This window comes from Podarcis muralis, chromosome 2, assembly GCF_964188315.1.
Source record: "Podarcis muralis chromosome 2, rPodMur119.hap1.1, whole genome shotgun sequence".
In the NCBI taxonomy this organism is placed as follows: Eukaryota; Metazoa; Chordata; class Lepidosauria; order Squamata; family Lacertidae; genus Podarcis; species Podarcis muralis.
In genome coordinates this window covers 55,193,316-55,215,984 of record NC_135656.1, presented here as the reverse complement: position 1 = coordinate 55,215,984, position 22,669 = coordinate 55,193,316, and positions in this window count along the sequence as shown.

Below are 22,669 nucleotides of genomic sequence, written 5' to 3'. Positions count from 1 at the left end.
TATAATGTGTAGTTTGGCCCTCTGACAATTCCTCAGCTCATTTGTGTTGTTTCTGGACTTGCATACATTGAAATTAAAGGGGACAAGTCTGTACATTTGTGAAGCTGCAGTCAGATGAGCAAAGCTTCCAAGCTGTAGTTCTGAGACCTACAGGTCACATATGGAGCTACTGGGCTAAGCAGGCATAGAAACATAATAATTGTGCTGTTATCTGACTTTACAGCAAAGCATTTGGAATCAGACCCCCAGGGAACATGAAAGTGATCTATTCTAACCAGCCACACCGAGGCCAGATCATCTATACCCAAACATTCTCTAGGGTGGCTTTTTCCAATCTGGTGACCTCCAGATATTTTGTACTACAATTCTCACCAGCCCCTGGGGCTCATGGGGATTATAGTCAGGGCTTTCTTTCTGCTGGAACTCGCTGGAACTCAGTCCTGGCACCTCGCAGATGGACGTCATTGCCATTCTAAGAGAACGAGGGAGGTGTTCATTGTGAGTTCTGGTGCCTCTTTTACTAGAAATATAGCACTGATTATATTCCATAATATCTCAAGGGCGCCAGGTTGGTGAAGGCTGCTTTACGGCTTAGAATATGTTGAGTAAGGAACCTCAGCTGGATCTAATCTTGCAGTGGTAACAGGCAGCAACAGAGAGTGCTGTTATTTGACCCCAGTCCTTCTCATAGCTGGAAAGATGTCTGTGGAAAAACAAAACAAAACACATGCAGTTAGAATAGCTATGTTGAAAGCCTTCGGGCTAATTGCAGAGCATCTCTCTGAAGAGAAACATATCTGTGTTTCAGCTTGGAGGCGGTGGTTGCTCACTTCTACCAGTAAGTTCCTGTATATGGAAAGCTCATTTCCATTGCAAGCTGAAACCTCTGTAGGTGTACCTGCCTTTCTTTTATAAATATGTTGTCAGAAATCCTAGGCAATATAGAATACATATGCAGGTTTGCATGGAGTACCTGGTAAAATGAGGGCAATTGCACCTCCAATTTATCCCAAGATTCTGGTGCACACACCTCCCTGAATCAGGAAGGGCTACGCTAAACGGGGGAGGAGGGGGTCTCATCATTTTGCCATGAGATGCTATGCAGGTTTACATAGAACCCTCTGGCAAGGTAGGATAACCAGCTTCCCAGAACCAACTTGCTTAAGTCTAATTAAAGCATGAAGGGGTTAATGCCATAGAGTAAGCTGTCTTTCCAGCCATAGCTAGGTCACTTCCCCTCACCCTGGAGGAAGGTAATCAAGCCTATTGTTGTACCCCAGTCTACCTGAGAAGCTCAGCATGTAAAGAGGTCTGAGGTAGATGCTCCAAGCTCTAACCACATGGTTAGAGACCACATGGCTCTAACAAGCCTTTCTTGAGTTCCTATACCAATACTTTAGGAACCTTCACTCCTGAAACTAAGTTTTACTGCCTGCCCTTGATATACTTGGAGGAAACATGGGATATAAATGTAACATATAAAATAAATAAGTATAAATAACCAAATGGAAGATGGAAACATAGTAAACCTCTGTAGAAAATGTGTCTGATTTCAGTTCTGCTGCATTTTAGCACTATTGGATAAATATCAAACATCTGCAGATACAAACAGCATTCTAGGTGCAAGGATGTCAGTTTTCCTTTTTAAGCACGAGCTCTGCACCCTTCACAGCTGCATGGGAAGCAGACAGTCAACAGCTGAAAAAAGCCTCACCTCTTGAATTTCTGCCTGCTAAGCAACAGTTAAATGTTCAGGAGCTCTACCAGGGAAAAAAAAGAGCTGATACTAATTGCTCATTGGTGGGTCCAGAAAGAAAAGGGCATGCTTTCCATCCAGAAAAAGATCACAGTTTCAATCTCAATTTAAAGGATCTCCGAGAAATGCGGCTCTCTTTGCCTGAGAGCTGCTGCCTTAGGAGTAGACCTTATTGGACTGGATGGCACATAGTGTCTCTGATTGCCATGAAGAGGGTGCCTTTTCGGGGGTTGGGGTGGAAGCAACCTCTGCCTCCCACCTTAGCGAGCCCTAGCTAGTCAGAGTAGACCAGCTTTTGCCAGTGTTGCATCCTTCAGATGCTGATTGGTGATGCTAATCATATATTATTTCAGACTGGTTTGCCAATTCTGTGGTATGGCATGCTATGGCTGTTCCCCAGAGCAAGTTACACAAGTGTTTGGTGATGTTCACAAGCAGGACGTGGTGTTTTTTTGCCCTGTTTATTAAAAATCTGGCCCAATTGTGAACCTTCACAAGTATCCTCAAGGGAGCTTTAAAACATTACCTTCCTTATCCCTATTCCTTCCTTCCTTCCTTCCTTCCTTCCTTCCTTCCTTCCTTCCTTCCTTCCTTCCTTCCTTCCTTCCTTCCCCTGAGAATAGTTTCATAGCTACCGTCTCTTTTGGTGGGGGTGGAGCAGAATGCTGCGATCTTGAGCAGCTCACAATAGTGTAACATGGGGCAGAACAGGTCCTATTGAAGTCCACAGCTTGGCATTGCATTGTGTTTTAAAATTGCCATGTTTGTTGCAGAAGTTGAGGGGCAGATAGAGGAAATGTCCCATGCAAAGTTCACACACACACACACGCACACACATACTAACAGAATTGAACAAATGGTGCTATTTACAGGTACAGTGTATTCTTCTGGCAGTCAGGCCTTGTTGTGTCTGTTAAAGGGCCAAAAGAAAGACTGGCTGTGCCTGTGATAAAGTTAATGATTTCCTGATGTTAGCATTGTAAAGAGCAGTAAAGGGGGGGGGGGGATCATGTACAGTCTTGTGCTACAAAACACACTGTACTTTGCTCAGATCTGCTGTTTAGGTTTACCAAATGTTGCAGGCCTTTACATGTGAGTATTGTTTGCATTATGTGGAAATGGACCAAACCTTATTTAAAAATGAAAAATTTGCCATCTTCTGCAAGCACGGAGAGCGTTCACTAAAGTGAACAGGTGGTGGGCCGGGGGTTGTGTTGCATCTGCAAAGAGGGTTCCTCAGATGGTGCCAGGAGAATAAAGCCACATCCTCTTTTCTTGCATGGATTGACACTTGGAGATGAGGTTGACTGAGGCACGTGTTCTTTCTGAGTGTATAAAACTAGTGTTGCCCTCCAGATGTTGATGGACTACAACTCTCATCATCCCTGACTGTTGGCCAGGATGGCTGGGGCTGATGCTGTCCATTTGGAGTCCAACGACATCTGGAAGACCACAGTTTAGTCATCTCATCATAAAAGGTTTAAAACCCCCCCAAAACTTACAAACTCTGCCTTTCTCTTAATCTCCAATGCAATTTGGCTTCTGCTAGCGATGCCTTCCTCACATAGTTATATTGAATGGTAGACTAAAGATGAAGAGGTTAAATGCGTAATGATTAAGTGGGCACAAGATCTAGGACATAATATACAAATGGAAGACTGGGGAAAACTATAGAAAGTGAATTTAAAATTCACTGATTGTATATTGTTAAAAGAGAATTATATGAAAATGATTTATTGGTGGTACATTACACCTGCAAAAATGTATAGAACAGGCTCCAATAAGTGTTGGAAGTGTAAAGAAAAAGAAGGCATGTTTTTTTTCATATGTGGTGGAATTGTAAAATAATTAAAAAATACTGGGAAATGATGTATAATTAAATGAAAAAAATGTTAAAGATAACCTTTGTTAAAAGACCAGAAGCTTTTTTACTAGGCATTTCAGGTCAAGATTTGCCAAAAGAGAAAAAGAAACTTTTTATGTATGCTATGACTGTGGCTAAGGGACGCGGGTGGCGCTGTGGGTTAAACCAGAAGGTTAGCGATTTGAATCCCAGTGACAGGGTGAGCTCCCATTGCTTGGTCCCTGCTCCTGCCAACCTAGCAGTTTGAAAGCACATCAAAGTGCAAGTAGATGAATAGGTACCGTTCTGGCAGGAAGGTAAATGGTGTTTCCATGCGCTGCTCTGGTTCACCAGAAGCGGCTTAGTCATGCTGGCCACATGAGCCGGAAGCTGTACGCTGGCTCCCTCGACCAATAAAGCGAGATGAGTGCCGCAACCCCAGAGTCATCCTTGACTGGACCTAATGGTCAGGGGTCCCTTTACCTTTACCTTTATGACTGTGGCTAGGATGGAAAAGCGATGAAATCCATCCAAAGATGGAAAAGTGATGAAATACCAACGAAAGAAGAATGGCAAGAAAAACTGATGGAATACGCTGAAATGGCGAAGCTAACTGAAAGACCTAGAGATACAGATAATAGAGTATTTAAAAAGGACTGGAACATTTGTGTTGTACTTACAGAAACAATGTAAAGAAATGGACTCAGTAACTGGATTTGAGTAAACACTTACAATTAACAATTACAATTACAGAAATGATGATAAAATGATAAGAACATAACAATATTTAATTTAAAGAATATAATATTAAGATATAATAAAGCAAGCAGGAGAAGTTACTATGCAAAAAACCAGAAGGGGAAGTTGAGGGAAGTCACGTAGGGGGGTGGAATCCGGGAAATGAATTTGTTGTTAGTTGATATGATGTTATTATGATAAAAATGTGAAACTTAATAAAAATTATTTTAAAATATATATATTGAGATATAAAGGTGTTGTTGTTGTTAAAATTTGCATACTGCCCTATAACCTTGCTCTAAGTGGGGCTGCCCTTGAAGCTGACCCAGAAACTCCAGTGGGTGCAGAATGCCGTGGTGAGGCTCCTTACGGTGTCCTTGCCGTGGGATCACATTCATCCAGTGCTTTACCAGCTGCACTGGCTCCTGGTGGAGTACAGGGTCAGGTTTAAGGTACTGGTTTTGACCTTTAAAGCCCTATGCAGCCTAGGACCCTTGTACTTATGGGACTGCCTCTCCTGGTATGCCCCACAGAGGACCTTAAGGTCCATAAATAACAACACTTTGGAGGTCCCAAGTCTCAAGGAGGTTAGATTGGTTTCAGCACTGGCCCCAACGTGGTGGAACGCTCTGTCACAAGAGACTAGGGCCCTGAGGGATTTGACATCTTTCCGCAGGGCCTGCAAGATGGAGCTGTTCTGCTTGGCCTTCGGCTTAGACCAGGGGTCTGCAACCTTTAAGACAAAAAGAGCCACTTGGACGGAAGGAAAAAAAACATGGGAGCCGCAAAACCATTGTGACATTTAAAACAGTGGGGAGTGTCGGGGCACACAATGCACCTCCTCCCCTCGCTAGTATCCGCCCCGGAGCCGCGGCAAAGGTGTAAAAGAGCCACATGCGGCTCCGGAGCCGTGGGTTGCTGACCCCTGGCTTAGACTCACTCTGACCCCTTATATGGAATTTGGTAAAAAAAAATAATCCCTTGGCTTTTTTGCTGGCCCATGTAGGACCAGAATGGACAGCTGGCTTAGGTGAATATCTGATGCTTCCTCCCTTTATGGTCTTGATTTATGGGCTACTACTAAAATGAGGCTGCATTTTAAGCTGTATTTTAACCCATATTTTAATTAACTGGTTGTTGTTGTTTTCCTATTAAATTTTATTGTAATTCATATTTAGTGAAGGGGAGGGTGGGGTATAAATAAATAAATAAATAAATAAATAAATAAATAAATAAATAAATAAATAAATAAATATTAACCATAGTTCTCACAACACAAAGTTACAATATTAAAAAAAAACAAATAATAAAAACAATTATAACATTTTACAATACTGTACTAATTTATATGAACTAAGTCCCTAAACAACCCCCCAGCCCACAAATACAAATACAAAAATCTAAATTAACACATAACAAATACAAAAATCCAAATTAAAACCTAACATTTAAAAACAATTTAAAGCAATGCCACCCCCACATAAGAGGAGTCCTGCTGGGGCAAGTCACAGGTTGGTCAACCCTGAGTTTCTGCTTCATGGAGTGGTCTACCTACTGATTTTGGGAAGACCACAGAGAGGGCATGAAAGCAATAGCCATGGCCTGCACACTGCCTCTGAACTTGGACATCTTCATTTATGGCAGGCTTCCTCAAACTTGGCCCTCCAGATGTTTTGAGACTACAATTCCCATCATCCCTGACCACTGGTCCTGCTAGCTAGGGATCATGGGAATTGTAGGCCCAATACATCTGGAGGGCTGAGTTTGAGGAAGCCTGATTTAGGGCTTGTGGCTCAGTGTCCTTTAAGCCTCCATTAAGTTGCCTATTTCTCTTTTCAAAGCCATCTAAACAAGTGGCCATCATAATCCTCATCACATTTTGTGGCAGCAGATCCCATCAATTAAGTATGTACAGTATGGGAATCGATATCATTTATGAAGGCTATGCGGAGGCTCTGTATTCAGAGGCATTATGGCACAGAATACCATGTATTCCCTGGAAGCAGCATGAAAAATTATGTACATTAAGCAAATGTGCATATAGTTGTTTCTTCTGTGTGTATGATGAAGGGCAAGGAGCTGTGTGGGGTGCTGAAATCTCCCTCTTACTGGTTTCTGAAAGTCCTGCTTGTCTTTCCTCTGTTTCTGAGATATCACCAGATTCTTCTTGTATGTTTACAGTCCTTTCATTGGATTGAAGCACTAGAAACTTGCATTTTAAAAAATGAAGTTGAAATTCTCAGGATGTTGAATTGTGTTCTGTGTATTGAATCCTGTGTTTCTGTAACACTATTGCAGAAACACACCAGATGTGATAGCCCTATATGCAATCTATTTCTCTTAACTGCTCAGCCATACATCAGATATCATTACAGGAATACCTGTTGCCTTAGATTCTGTGTTACTGAAGGATGTTGACAACAAAGGTAGCTCAGCTCTCATAGACTGAGAAACCATTATTTTGATTATTGCCTTGCAGAGTCTGTTTGGTAAGCTTTGTATGCATTGAAAGAAAGCGTACAAAGGGATGACATATAGCCTAGACTTGCTTTCATAACCCACTGTAAAAGGGTGGCACGCTACAGAATAAAAATGTTATCTTATCTTCTGTTTGTTTCAGAATGATCTGAGAACTGCTTTAGGTTACACCCAGCAATTTAGCTTCTAGACCAAATGCTCCTGTTGTCTTTCTCCAGGTACCATGGAATACTAGAAGGTTAGAAAAATTGGCCCTGCATCGTACATTTCTAGAAAGCATACTAGCTTTTTGCAGCTTGGCAAGTCCATCCTGCTGTTAAAAAATGAGAATATTTTCTTACAGCTTCCTTTTTATCCCATAACAATTAGCACACAGCCTGCATTCCCCAGTCTTCCTGGGTCAAACATAACATAAAGGGAATCCCTTGCAAAACACTTTATGCCATCTTCATTAGGCACCTATGGCGACCATATTCTCTTTGACCATTCAAGGGTGAGAACCACAAGTCAAGTCCTTCCATGCCTTCAATTAATTGCTCATAATGTCAGCTGGGAGGAGAAAAAAGAATGCTCTCATTTGTTTGGTGCATTACTGTGCACCATCACAGTTCTGTGATGATTCAGTAATTTTTCTTTATGTGTTAAGCCAACTTGAGGCAACCTGTGATGGTTGTCACACACTATTTCCTTACAAAATAGCATGCAAAAAAGACCTTTGTGTGAAAATCATCACTGAGTTGAGGGTCCTCTGCTTTCAGATGACGAGAAATGAGTCTACACAACCTTACAACCACAGGGAGCATTCAAGCATTATCCATTTGTATAGAAAGTCCATTTCTGTGGCAACGACATAGGCATTCTGTGGTTGCTTGGACACAGCATGGAAGGCAGAAACCACATCAAATGCTCCCTCGAAAGGTGAGTGATGTACTTTCACATTGACCATGCAAAGTGACTGGGCATATTTGCCAACTAGGTTGTTATCATTAATGTGTTTCAGAAGTTTCTAAAACCTCTCAGGGACAGGTGCATGGAAGGTTTCATGGTAACCACAAATGAAGAAAGTACCTACATCTGAGGACAGCAATGGGATGCACTTTTCAATGCCGAGAGACACTTGGAAACTAGAATTCCTATTGCGTTAGAATTAATTGATGTCCTTTGAATTGAATGGAATCCAGTATATTTGTATTCCTGCAATGGAGGAACAGCCTTAGCAGGGAATGGCTGGGTTCCTAGTAAAAGGTGAGTTGTCACTGTGTCATCATTTCTCAAAAATCAAAACTGGTATGCAAATTTTACACTCAAAGAACACATCTGAAATGGCTCAAACTATGCTAGTATTTGGGCCAATCTAGCTAAAGTTAGTCATGACTAAATTTCATTGTAACCAAAGCATTGCATACGTTGGTAATCCTATCACTTTCTATGGAAGGGCATCGCAACCCAGCTATGAGGTTTCACTGCTAGCACAGAGATAATTGGTGTAATACAGTGGTACCTCGGGTTAAGAACTTAATTTGTTCTGGAGGTCTGTTCTTAACCTGAAACTGTTCTTAACCTGAAGCACCACTTTAGCTAATGGGGCCTCCTGCTGCTGCTACACCACCAGAGCATGATTTCTGTGCTCATCCTGAAGCAAAGTTCGTAACCCAAGGTACTATTTCTGGGTTAGCGGAGTCTGTAACCTGAAGCGTATGTAACCTGAAGTGTCTGTAACCCGAGGTACCACTGTATAGAGATAAGAACATCAGTCCTGCAGGATCAGACCAAAGGCCCATCTAGTCCAGCATTCTACTCCAACAGTGGCAAAGGATGCTCATGAGAAGTCCACAAGCAGGTTATGTGCACAGATTCATTGCTCAATCAACATATAGCCATCATTGCTAGTAGCCGTTGATGGCCTCATCCTCAATGAATTCATCTAATGTTCTTTTAAAACCACCCAAGTTGGTGCCTGTATCTATGCACAGTGTGCAAGAGCATCTTTTATCCATCCTGAAACCTCCAATATTCAATTGTGTTGGATGACCCTGAGTTCTAATATCATGGGACGTGGGGGGGGGGAACTTTCCTGTGCATAATTTGATAGGCCCCTGTTTTATACACTGTGATGGGACAATGTGGGTGGGTGTATGAAACAAGTGCACTTGTCCTTACCTTCCCCATTGCTGGTAGGGCATAATGCCTGAAGTATGTGTGTGTCCCCTTCCGTTAGGTAAAGTTGGACAATGGTCTCAGGTAGATGCTGAGGTCCACTACTTTAGAGCCCCTTCCCTGTGCCCTTCTGTTGTAGGACAGAACTGGCTGTATCACATGGGCTATCCTGCACCCCCATAACCAGCGTAAGGTTAACTGGTGTAAGGCTTAGGTACCTCCAGTGCTGCTCTGATGTGGATCAGCTGTCATATCTTTGTGGAACCACCACCAATCCTATCCTTGCCCAATGGACGTAAGTTGAGGATAGGATTGCATTGTGAGTTATTCATTAACACTTTTTTTTATAGAGAGATGGTTAAATGTCTTCCCTGACAGAGCACTATAGCATTGCTGAGTGCAAGCAATATAATTACTGTAAAAGCAGGGATGAATGATTACATCCCTGTCAAAACCAAAGACGAAAGAAAGAAAATCACGTTCTTTTTTGTGTGTGCCACATTGTGAGGAGATTTATTTACCCTTCTGAAATACTGATATGACAGTTAGAGGAAGTTAGCTTGCTTGTTTTGTGTTTTGAGACTACAAACTTTATGAATTGGAAGCTAACAATTAGAATAATGATCTTATGGGCCTGTTTGTTTTGTCCTGCAATCTTGATCATCCCTGTGATCTTGCACATTAGATATGTACCCGCCACAGCACACAGATGACTACATGCTCTATATCTAGCTGTTTGAACTGGCAGCGATATTTTCAAATAACACAAGGAGGAAATTTGTGAATGGGACCCGTAGAACATTCTTTTCTCATGTGGTTGCTCAACAGTTCTGCTTTCAAGTGGGAGGTTGGATTCGTGACAGCTTTCAATGGGGGGGGGGAGGGGGAGAGAGAGAAAGATTGTGCAATGTTGTGCAAGCCTTTGTGAACTCAAATGTCCTACCAAAACAAATTTCAAAGGACTGCATTCATAACAAAAATGGCTTTAGATCTAACAGGTACATTCACACTGGCTCCTGTGCTCCAGTTTACTGCCTCTCATTTCAAAGATGGGCCAACTCTGTTAATAAATCATTCAAGAACTGCAGCCATAGGAATGTAAAGCCTGGGATACTGTGCCATACCTTCCAATGTTACCAATCTTAACACCCAAGAGGGTCTGTAGGGAAGGAGGAGGTTTTGTGGGTCTTGGGGGGCTGGAGCTACTTAACCATTAATGTGAGCACCTTGAATTGGGCCCAGAAATGAACTGGTGACTGGGGAAGCTGTTTTAACACAGGGATTATAAGCGATCTAAAAGGAACCCCAGGCAGTAACCTGTCTGTTATATTTTGGATCAATTGAAGTTTCTGAGTCGTCCTCAGCTGCCCTAAATAAAAGTTCAGCATGAACTTTGCCTAAGTGTAGTATGTGAAATGGCAAGCTGCACATATAGGTACGTAGCCTGCTTGAATCCCATGGAGGCCAGCCATGAGCAGAATTACACCCTTGGTGTAGTGCAGTCAGAAAGTATCCCACTCCCACTCCGACGTGCATGGTTAAACTAAATGAGATGCCATTGGCACAATTAGCAATTGCTTGGGTGGTTTTCCAAAAGTAAATAGCAGACACGGCCCCACCAGTCCTGATCAGGATTTTGTGATCTTTCTTTGCCTCTCGCGGTGGACTTGATCCAGACTGGGGATCCACACCAGCTGCTACTTGCAGACGTTAAGTGCCTGTTTGTGCCATTGACAGTTTTTCTTTCAATAGCACCACCCCACAGCAGTGGATGGACGATTAAAGCCCCCTCCCTTCCTCCAGGATCCAGATTTTGATCACACACATACACCTGTTATTAACTTTTTAAAAGCCTTTTAATTCTATTTGCTTTAATTCTATTTATTATTTATTTTACTCTGAACGTTTCTGCGCCATCTATTTCTCCTAGGAGACCCAAGGCAGCTGACAGTAATAAAAGCAGAGCCTGTAACATAAGTTAACAATATCCAATCTGTTTAACAAATTCCAGCAGCACAAAAATAACACAGAACTGAGCCAGCAAAATTACATAATTTAATTTGTTTCAATTAAATTAAAAAATAAATCGCTTGTTGTGTGAAAGGCGTCTCATGGCATTTGGTTTTGGGCTTTTTAGAAACCTGAAGGGAATGAGCTGAAACCTGAAGAAAGACGACTATAGCAATGAACAAAATAGTGGAAAGGCAGCCCCAAACTCTTCCCAAAAGGGAAAAAAACAACAAAGAAAAGAAACTCAGTTTAACAGGGGCATCTACTTAAAAAATGGGGGTGGTAACTAGGGACCATTGGTGTGAATGTGATGTCACTGCTAAAGAATTTCTCTTCAGAACTGGAAAAAGAAATTCCGCTTAGTGTTACGGATGTTCCCCCCTTCATTGTTTTTGTTCTCATTCTGTTGTCGTCGTTTTCCTCCAGTGCACACATGCCTGGATCCATCTGCGTTCATTTCCATGTGCCTCCTTTTTCCTGAGTACGGTCTGCTGAGGAAGAAGTATCTAAATAATTGCTCCCACGGAGCAGGAATGAGCAAGTAGTGCCCATTTTGGATTTATTTGGTTTTCAAAACTCGCTTGCTGTTGACTCATAGCTGAGATTCTGGCAAAGTAAGGTGACACGAAGCGCACACGGACATGTCATTCACAACTGGGTTTTGCTCGTCTTCTTGTTTTGGCAGCCCGCATTGTCCTTGCTTGTTGTGTAGCAGAGATATTTATCAGACAAGAACAATTCATTACCCAATCCCTATCCAGCTGCCGGAGATCTAGAGGAAGGAGTGCTTTATGGCCACAAACTTCCTGAATTTACTATGAATTACCTCATGCATATTTGAAACAATAAGCATGTACAGCCAAGAATATTTGGCTGGGTGCATTAGGATGTTCCAGGAGAGGAAAATGAACTTCCTGCAAGATGCCTCCTTCCCTCTTTTTAAGATTTGTGTTCCTTTGTGTTTGAAGCAATTTGTGCCACTACCCAAAGGAGCGCTTGGCAATTCTAATGCCAGAATAAGGTATCTTCAGTCGTTGGTTTTATGCAGAAGGAGAACCGAAGCAGGGCCAAATGAAAACACCTGTGTGAGGCTGCCTGTGGCAGGGATGTCAAGAGGGTTTCCTGGGCATGGCACACTTTCTGTGGCTTGGGCCCCCTGTCTCCTCTCCTCAGGCAATTTATTGACAGGAACTGCTGCTCTTATGTACATATATTAACTTAACACAGCCTACCTCACAGGTCTGTTTCAAATATAAAGGGGAGAAAATGTATACGAGCTTGAGTTCCTGGTTGGAAAATCAAGATACAGTGGTACCTCAGGTTACATACGCTTCTGGTTACATACGCTTCAGGTTACAGACTCCGCTAACCCAGAAATATTACCTCAGGTTAAGAATTTTGCTTCAGGATGAGAACAGAAATTGTGCTCCGGCGGCGCGGCAGCAGCGGGAGGCCCCATTAGCTAAAGTGGTTTTTCAGGTTAAGAATGGACCTCTGGAACGAATTAAGTACTTAACCCGAGGTACCACTGTACAGATATGTGCCACATACTGCATAGTTAAAGTATGGAATAAACTCCCACACGAGGCAGTGAGAGAAACCAAGTTGGGTGGCTTTAAAAGAGAATCGGACAAGTTCATGGAGGACCAATCTATCAATGACCAATGTTCTGCCTTCATTATTAGCAGTATGCCTCTTAATACCATTTCCTGGGGATCACAGCTGAAGAGAGAGCTGTTGCACTCACATCCTGTTTGCCAGCTTCCCAAAGGCATCACTGTGAGAACAGGATGCTGGTCTAGGTGGGCCTTTGGCCTGATTCAGCCAGTCTCTTCTTATGTTTGTATGTTAAGCTGAAGGGACTTTAAACAGCCATTTGCCATATAGTTGGAGCCTCCTCTTCATGGAAAGCATGATAATACTTCCTGTCAGTACTGTCAGCCACAAATTCTGAAACTGAACACCACTCTGGCACCCATAGCAACTGTTGAGGTGCACACCTAACGTGACTTGAAGCTGCATCCCACACAAACACCTTTCAAGCATTTTCCAAATACCAAATGTTTCCAAATACCATATAAAATCATCATAGATTTTTGCAAGGCAGATTGCTGAGGTTCCTCTTTCAAAGCCCTCCAAGTTGGTGCCCATCACTGCATATTCTGGGAGTGGGTTCTAGAGCTTAACTATGAACTGTGAAGAAGGACTTTCACTTGTCTGTTCTGAATCTTCCAATATTCTGTTTCATTGGATGGTTCCAGGTTCTAGGATTATGGGAGAGCAATCCACTTCTTCCATACCATGCAAAAAACATATACATTTCTGTCATGCCCCCTTTCTCACGTCCCATGCTTTATTTTCCTAAACAAAAAATATCAACATGTTGGAATATGTTATTATGGGAGTTGCTGCATCCCCTGAACCTTGTTCATTTTGGTTGCTCTTTGTGAAACCTTTTCCAAAAGTGCAATATTCTTTCTTTAGCTGAGGGAGCCAGAACAATACAGAGTCGCACCATAAATTATGCCATTGCGAGTTCTGTTTTCAACCCCTTTCCTAATTATCCCTAACATGGAATTTCACAGCTGATCTGGGCATTTGAATTTTTTTGCCTGTGCCTGATTTGTTGTCTTATCCCCCCCCCCCCCATGAAATAATGTAAGGCAGAGATTTCCAACCTTTTTGAGTCCATGGCTCCTTTGACCAACTACATTCTTTCTGCGGCACTCCTGTGGGGCTCAGGAGCCCAGTTATGTCACCCCTTATCTGCAGAGCTGGCAGCCTCTCACCCTTTTTTGAACACCCTCCCTTGTGGAATGTTCCCTCAGCCTCCTCTCCTCTCCCCTTGGGAGTGCTCTGGGCAGCCACAGCTGCCACCCCGGTCTCTGAGCTGCCCCTCTGCCCCAAAGAGAGGTGCCTCCTCACACTGCCCCACAGGGACCTGGGAAACACAGCCCAAGAGGACCATTTTCCTGGGAAGCTTGTAGCCAGGGCTGCTGCAATAAACAGCTGTGCAAGCCTTTGGGAGGCAGAGAGGCAAGAGGGCATAGCGGAGGGAGGGAAGGAAAGAGGGACAGAGGCCAGTGTTGCACCCCTGACCATCATTCAAGGCACCCCAGGGTGCCAGGGCACACTGGTTGAAAACCACCAATGTAAGGATATATTTAAAATATTGCATTGTAACCATAGGAGAACACTGATCACCTTAATGCATTTGAAGCAAAAGAAACCCCCAAACAGCAAACCACGTGTCACATAACAAGGAACCGAAGATTGGATTTTAAACCTGTAATGGTGGCATATCGGTTAAGGTAAGGTTACCAGATGTCCCTGTTTCCCGGGGACAGTCTCCAGATTTATACATCAGACCTCATACAAAATCCATTGAACTTGAAAAGTGTCCCCGGATTCATTGGAAAAAAATCTGGTAACCTTAGGTTAAGGATGAAACAGCTTCAGAGGCTGTTTCATCTAGAATGTTAAAACCTGAGTTCTTGGTGAAAGAAAGGACATTGCAAGATCACCATAGGCTGTTCTTTCTTTATAATGTCCTGGAAAAATATAGCTACCATATTACACATCATATGGCATGTGACCGACTACATTTACACATGGCAACATGCCAACCATTATCCTTCAGAATAACAACTTAGCAAATGTAGCATTTAGACAGCGTCTCAACAATATGACAGTTGAAATCTGACCCAACAGAAAATTGCTGTTCCAGGTTTAAATTTAAAAACAGTCCAGCATGAGTCATTCTTGTGGTGGCCAGATTCACTCCTCATTCATATAGGCATTATCTCTTTTACAGCAAACTGAACAAAAGAATAAAACCATAAAACAAATGCATATTCTCCTCCTAACCAACAGAATGTTCCTCAGCCATTTCTCTCTATATATCGCTTAATGCCAAACTAGGTTTCTAAGTGGTTTACAAGTATAAAAACCAATTATATATGCCTTAAAATATGAACATCCGCAAATAAACTGCACACTAGAACAGTGGTTCTCAAACTTTCCCCCTCCCAACCCCCTGAAAATGAGGGCCTTCGTGGATCACAGTGATTTTTCTGCCTGCTATAGCGATGGTAATGTGCTATGTTAGATGCCATATGACTTTTACTTGTATTTTTATTTCTTCTTGTATTTCTTCTATATTGTATTTTATTGTACAGTAACTTGAATTCAATGAAATACAAATTGTAATATAGTTAAATGCAGTATAAGAAATAAAAGAGGTAATAAGTAACAAGAGGTAACAAGAGGTAAAATAAAAGAGGTAACAAGTAAAAATCAATATCAACATTTAATGGGGTGGATGTGCCATCTCCCATCTTCAGCCACAAATCCACAAACACACTGTGGACCCCTGAATGGAGCTTGCAGACCACTGGTGATCTACGGATCAGAGTTTGGGAACCCTTGCAACAGAACCATCTCATTAAAATATTGTTATGCATGTGCTGGAAACTGAGGGGTACAAATCTGTGTGTGAAACGAGCAAGCAGTAAAATAGAATCAGGTCACTGAGTCTGCAACATTTCTTACCTTTCGCCTGTGTGTGAAAGTGGATAGATAAAAGCATCAATGTATTTACATTGGGTTGGAGCCAGTGAAGCTGCCCTGTTAGCACAAGGACTTCCGCCTGCTCAGTGGGTCTCCCTCTCCCTCTTCTGTCCTTGTGTGCCTCCTGCATCCCTCCAAATCTCCTCCAGAACAAATTGGGAGAGGGGTGCAAGGCGAGGGAAAGGAATTCCCATTGTGCAGGCAGAAGTCCTTGTGCTAATGAGAAGACTTCGTTGCACACAACCCATTTTGTCTCTGTTGCTCTCACTTGATGACCGTAAAATCAAGTGATGGTGATTTGCATGTTGGAAAGAGCCACCTTCTATCACAGACAGAATTTCCATGCACAATACTTTTTCAGCGGTGTTGGCTTGATTTAATATCGGTATGCCACTGCTCCTGTCTTACTCCCAGAAGTCTAACATACAGTATGGCACTCACAGTGTTCAACATATCTTAGTGCTGATCCACTCAGTCCCAATTCTGTGCAAATTAAAACTACAGTATGTGAAGATCTGTAGCACCTTAGAGTGGCAGAGACTGGCTGGTTGGCCCAAACTGGTATGATGAGTCTACTCTGAACAATCTCCCAGATTGACTTTCTCAGGTATCTCATGTATCTCATGTATGCCAGAGTTCACACTGCTCCAAGAGTGGCCTTATTTTTCCCTTCCTTCTTGGAAACTCTCCAGAGTCCAAGTTGGCTATGACCAGGAAGTGCTGATAGGACTTTTGGCGTTCAGTGGCTGTGGATAACCTTTGAGGAACCTTGAACTGGAAGGCATATCAGTTTGGATTGATACCTACCACAATACCCTAGGCTCAACTTGTAAATATAGAAATAATGTGCCATTTCCCATTTCTCTACAGTGGTTTATGATGTCATAAACTGGGTTCCTCCAGGGAGGGCATTCCACAGCTGCAGCACAACATCCAAGAAAAGTTTGACTCCAATCCCCCTTCAGCAGACTTCCCTGGTACTTGGGGACCTGAAGCAGAGCTTCTGCAGATGATCTCATCCAACATGATGGGCCATGTGTTATGTTTTCCCCCATGAGCAGGCAGCATAGGACCGAGTTGGCTTTATGGCACTCAGTCCTAAAACTGGAAGGTTGTCTGCATTTCCAGGTTACAGTACTGCTCCAAGCAAAAGAAAAATTGCATTTCCTTTCTGTTCTCTTGCCTAGAGCTATTACCCAGACCAGCACTTGGCTACAAGAAGCTCTACCTGTACATTGTAACTGCAATATACCCTGAGAGACAAAAGCATTTGCAGAAGCATTAGAGTTCTCTATTTCCCCCTTTCCTCTCCGCATGTGAATAATGGATACAAACTGCTGACCGTGGGGAACATGGAAACTGTAAGCAAATATGGAAGCCATTAAGCATTATTTAGCAACATAGACCGCATGCAGCTGTTATGGTGCATTTATGCAAGCTATCGCTGGAATTAAATTAGGATTCTTAAATGGGGGGGAAAGCATTATTTCCGTCTTTCTTTCCATTTTGGCGTGAATAACCACCAGATGGGAAGAACAGCATGCGTCCAGAAGTGTTCACTAATTTTATAGCAATATTTTTGCTACACTAGTTTGACACAGAAATTCTCTCCACCTCAGGGCTGTTTTGTGTTTCTTGTGCATCACCGCCCTCCCCCAAAAATTGATTGTCTGCATTTCTGCACACCGTTGCAGTTGGGTCTGGTGAATGAAATGTCACCCATCACAGAGAGCAAAGGCCTGATTCTGAAACCCCACATAGGCCACAACCTCTCTGGCTGCCTTTGAGCAAGCAACCAGCCACCTGGCTTCAGGTCTGAACGAGCCACTGGCCAATTGCCCTCCAGTGAGGCCCTTCCTGCACTGGTGGGTCCACTGTGGTTCACCCGGCTGCAGTGCTCTGCTCAGAACCAGGCACTGTTCTAATACCCCACCATGTCTCCGATGGAATCTCACTTTAGGGGATTGTGGGAAATGCATATGATGGGGTCCTAGGAACAGCCTGGGTCATGGACTGGCTGGATCCAGAGGAGTGGTAGGAGGCATCAGCTGGGGAACCCTCAAGGGAAGAAGGCTCATGCCAGGGGATTGGTAGTAGGATGATGACAAGTAGTCAGAGGGAGAAGAGGGAGCAGACTGGGAGGAGGAGGAGGGGTTGGAAGCTGAACGGTAACAAAGTTTGGTGAGCAGGAAGAGTCTGTGACAGAAGCAGAGGCAAAAGAGGAGGATGGAGAGAAGTGAGGTGGGCAAGAGGCAGAGATACATCAGACTAGAGAGAAAGCCTGGCTGTCTCCTGCTTCTGCTCCTACCAGCTACCCTTCCCCCTGGTCTCCCAGAACCCAAAGAGGTATGAAGAGGGAGGAGCTAAGACAGACAAGGAGCCTCAGATTGCTGGGGAAGGGACCAGGGGAGGAGGAGACTTAGGGAGCTGTGGGAATGTGGGGACCTTCAGTTCTTGCAACGGTCTCATAGGGGCAGGTTCTACCAGGAAAGGTTGCCGTGTTCTCTAGGCCTGTCCTCCTGAGCTATCTTGTTTCTTTGACTAAAGAGTTAACTTCACTGAAGCCGTGTGAGTTATTGCTGACCTGCTCCTGGCACCTGCTTCTGACAATATGTGACTAAGAGACATCAGGGCTGGTCCAAGACATTATATTGCCTGAGGTGAAGGAAAGATGGCTCTCTCACCCCTTCATCTGCAGAATCTTACTTCACAGCAGAACCTTACTTCAATACTAGCAATGGGGAGATGCCTCCTGTTGCATCTGAGGGCATCAGGCTAGTTATGAGGTGGGAGGGCGGCTTAGGACAGGCCATACAATGGTATGGGGAGAGGGCTCAGGTGGAATGACTAATGGGCGCCACCCTACCCCCACCCAAGCACCTGAGCCTCACTCGGCCCAACAGCAGAGCCAATCCCTTATTTCTGAACTGTTAGAAGCAGGCATCTTTCTTGCCAGCTTCTGCGAGATTTATGTGAAGCCTTGTCAACACAATCAAAACATCAGACTGTTTCACGTGGCTGGTTCATGCGAGGGTTGCTCATTGCTCAGTAAAGGCAGCATCATGTGCCATCTTGCGCCTTTGCAGCTGGAACTCTCCCATCACCCAGCGGTCCATTCAGACATGCTGCTTTTGTTACTTCGTGCAATCATCCCGTGGCGTCCCCAGGCGTTTGTCTGAACCAGTCCTAGCCTTCCACTTCTTGGGAGGAAAGAAGCCCCCCCCCCCAACATATGGTGTTTGTTTTCACTTGTGTTGTTTCCGCTTGGCTTCATGCGCTTGCTCATCTGCTGCGCTTACATCTTCGAAGCCTAAACTTAAAACAGAGGCCGGCCTGGATTTTGTGGGGGAACATAAGGGCAGATGGAAAATAAACAGCCCAAAGAATCCCTGGCTAATAGAACTGCGTATTGTTACCAAAAAACCAGGAGATCCAATACACTGGGGAGCCATCAGCGGGACTGGGAAGGTTGCCGCGGAGCTGTGTTTCCCCGCCTTTTCTCATCTCAGAAGGAATTGTCAAAAGGGAGAGTATGTTCATTCTCCATGATAGTGGCCCATCACAGGGAGGGTCTTGGAATGTATGTTATGACTTGTAAAAAGATAAAAGATAAAACAGGTAGGAGATGGAGTGGGGAGAGAGAAGGAATAAGCAGGTCATCAAGCTAGTGGCAGGAAGTGAGAATCCAGGAAACCTTGTCTGTGGGCTTCTCCAGACATATGGTACATTCATGATGATTTGTGCTCCTGGTGGCATTGGGGTGGTTGTACGCTCTCCGACTTTCAATACCATTCGCATCTACAAAGGTTTCAGGGCAAGTATGCTGCTTCATTTCTAATCAGTGTGTGTCCCACAACTTACTGCTGAAATCCTATAACTTTTTATACCACAAATGTCCTGGTTTGTTTTTTTTAGCCTGCTTTAGTTGCACTAGAGCACAAGAGGGCTCCTCTGGATGGCAATAATGAGATGATGCTGGAGAACATAGCAGAACAACTAGTAAAGCAAAATGATGTGCAGTCTAGTATACATTCACATTGCAGAATACACCCGCAAAAAGCACAATTCTGGAGGAGGCCTATGCCATTTCCCATAGTGGACAAAATTAGTGGAAAGAGTGCATTATGATCTCAATATAATCATGGTATCTAGTCATGGCATCATAATTACTGACAGTGGGGAACAGGTCACTGTCACAACATTCTGTTGGTGGAGAAAAATCTCAGTGAACTCAGACAAAGTGGAATAATCTCCAATACATTCATATGCAATGTTGAATCAGCACTAGCTAGTCAGAATCACGTGTCCCATGGGCGTAGCCTTTGGTTAGGGGGGCAAAACCTCAGTTTGCTATGTATTTTTATTGATTTAGGGGGGCAGTTGCCCCTTCCTGCCCCCCCCAGCTATGCCCATGACATGTCCCATTTCCAACCTATGCATAATAGGTTCTGTGCATAATGTGCAGTTGGGCGCCAATGTGTCTGATCTGCTCATCATAGATGGCTTTCCACCAGTCCCCTGAACAACATGCCAAATGATTACAAGCTGAAAGCAAACATTGCATGGTTTAATGCTTCTTTAATAATTGTCAGTGGATTACATGATCCCTCATTCTTTGCCCAGGATGGATGTCCCAGTTTCCCCATCTGAGTGACACTACTCGAATGTAGGCCCAGTTTCAATAATGTGCTTGAGGAGAAATGTGTTTGTGTTCTTGGCCAAAGGAGGTCATAGCCAGGAAAGCAAATTATGTTGTGCAATCTTACCTAATGCAAGGGGCAGACTGACTACAAAATCAGTATCCCCTCTAGAAGCATGAGATAAACGATGAAACTCTTAATTTCAGGGTCATGGGTTTGAGTCCCATGTAGGGCAAAAGATACCTGCATTGCAGGTGGTTGGACTAGATGACACTCATGGTCCCTTGCAATTCTATGATTCTGTGATCCTATACATCACTCGAGACTGAACTCAGACTTAAACAGGAATATGCATGCTGAATAGTTCAGCAGGCATGCTGGGCAATCAATTCATATGCCATTTGCTTCATTTGGCTAATTATTAATACAGAAGGATGTAAATATTTGGATTAGATTTTACTCCCTTTACCTGTTTTCCATTTATGTATCAATCGTGTCCTCAGAAGCAGCATCCTCCGATTTCACCCATGATCTCACTGAGGTAGTTGGCCATGCATAGGGATCATTTCAGTGAATGAGGAATGTTTTAGCATCTGTGCGCAGCAGGAGATGACTGTTGCTTGAAAACACGTCCTCAAATCTTCCCAGGAGCTTTCTTTCTTAGCCTTACACCTGGAAAACAGGGGCGTAGGGCAGTGGTTGCCAACTTCTTACCAAAGAAGGTTTGGGCAGGTGTGCCTTCGCTCATCCCAGTGATCCCATCATTGTTAGGAGAAGTCCCACCTGCAAAATATTTCCTTACCATGGAAAAAATGAACAAGGCACCAGAGAAACAGACTATGAGACAAGGTGTTGACAACCTCCTAAAGGTGTGTCAGTAGCCTGTGCAGGCAAGCAGCAGTTGGTGCCCTTGATGAGAGAAGGGTACTAGTGGCCAAGGTGGAATGCTAATGTATGTGCACCTGAAACCAGAGGGAAGCATAGGATGCCTTGAGCCAAGTGAAACCGTTGGTCCATCCAGCTAAGTCCTGTCTCCTTTGACTGGCAGCAGTGGCTCTCCAGAGTGACAGATTGGTGTCTTTACTCCCTGGAGATGCTAGAGAGCAAACAGGAGACAATATTCTGGCCATAGGCTTGCCACATTATATATCCTCCTCCAAAAACTAGGTGCATCTTGTGGTCTGGTGCGTCTTATAGAGCGAAAAATACGGTAAGTCTCTACTCTTGACACCAAGAAATTTAGGAGATGGTGGTTGTCAGGGATAAGTACATAAGAACGCCTATTCAGTCCACCTTCCTGCTCACACAACTCTCAGCCAGGGAAATCCACAAGCTAGATGGGAGGACAATAGCCCTCTCCCACCATTGTTCCCCCAACACCTGGTATTCAGAGTCAAAAAGTCTCTAAACTTGGAGCTTGCATATAGCTGTCATACTGGTAGTCTTGTCCTCCATGAGACAAAAACATCACAGCTAGTGACCATTGCACTATCCTGTACTGATAAACTGCCTTCCGTAAATAAGTATTAATGTTTGTCTGTCTTGAATCGGCTGTCAGTCAGCTTCACTGGATTCTTGAGAGAGGGAGACAAATAGATCTCTATCCAACTTTATCCACATAACACATATTTCTATAAACCTCTACCGTGTTCCCCCTTACTCACATTTTTGTCTTCTAAATTTGGTATCCCCAAACACTGCAACCTCTTCTCATTGGAGAGTGGCTCCAGCCCTCGGATCACTTCGGATGCCCTTTCCAGCACCTTCCCTGGCTCTACAAAATGCAGATGCGTGTGGAGCCAAAATGCTGAGATTAATGGCACAGGGAGAGGAGAAAAGTGGCAGCCCTAAGGAGCTGGTATAAATTTACAACTGCAGCTCAGGCCACTTGTGAAATGCCATTAACCTTTCCTCTGTTCTTCTGTTTTGTTTAGTTTTTTTTTGGTGGTGGGTAGGTTGAGGGTTTCCCTGCCCTGAGGAAATCAAGATCTGTTAGCTTAGTTGAAGAACGCCAGACCAAACAGTCCGTGAGGCTGAGACGACAGCAGAATATTCTGATAATATTTCTTCCCCCCCAAGATTAGAAATAGAAGTCATGCCAGAGTGTGGAAATTCCTTGGAGCATTGTGACTAGGTAAAGGAAGTGGTTTAAAGCTGAGCTACTGGCTTCTTCTGTGTTACAGAACAGAAGCCAATTTTTACTTCCTGTAACTAGCTCTCACTTCTTTGTGCTGCCTGGAGTTAGTTTGGTGGGGATGCTCTATAGACACTTTTATAAGGAATAACAATAATAAACTTTTTTAAAAAACAAAACAAAAACAACCTAACAATAAAACAAGTTTTCAAATGTGTCTCTGGTTATTTTCCTGCATTGCAGTGGGTTGGACTAGATGACCCTCTGGGTCCCTTCCAACTCTCCAAATCTATGATTCTGGATAGATAAACATAGATAGGGAGATTCTGTTTGCATGAAAAACA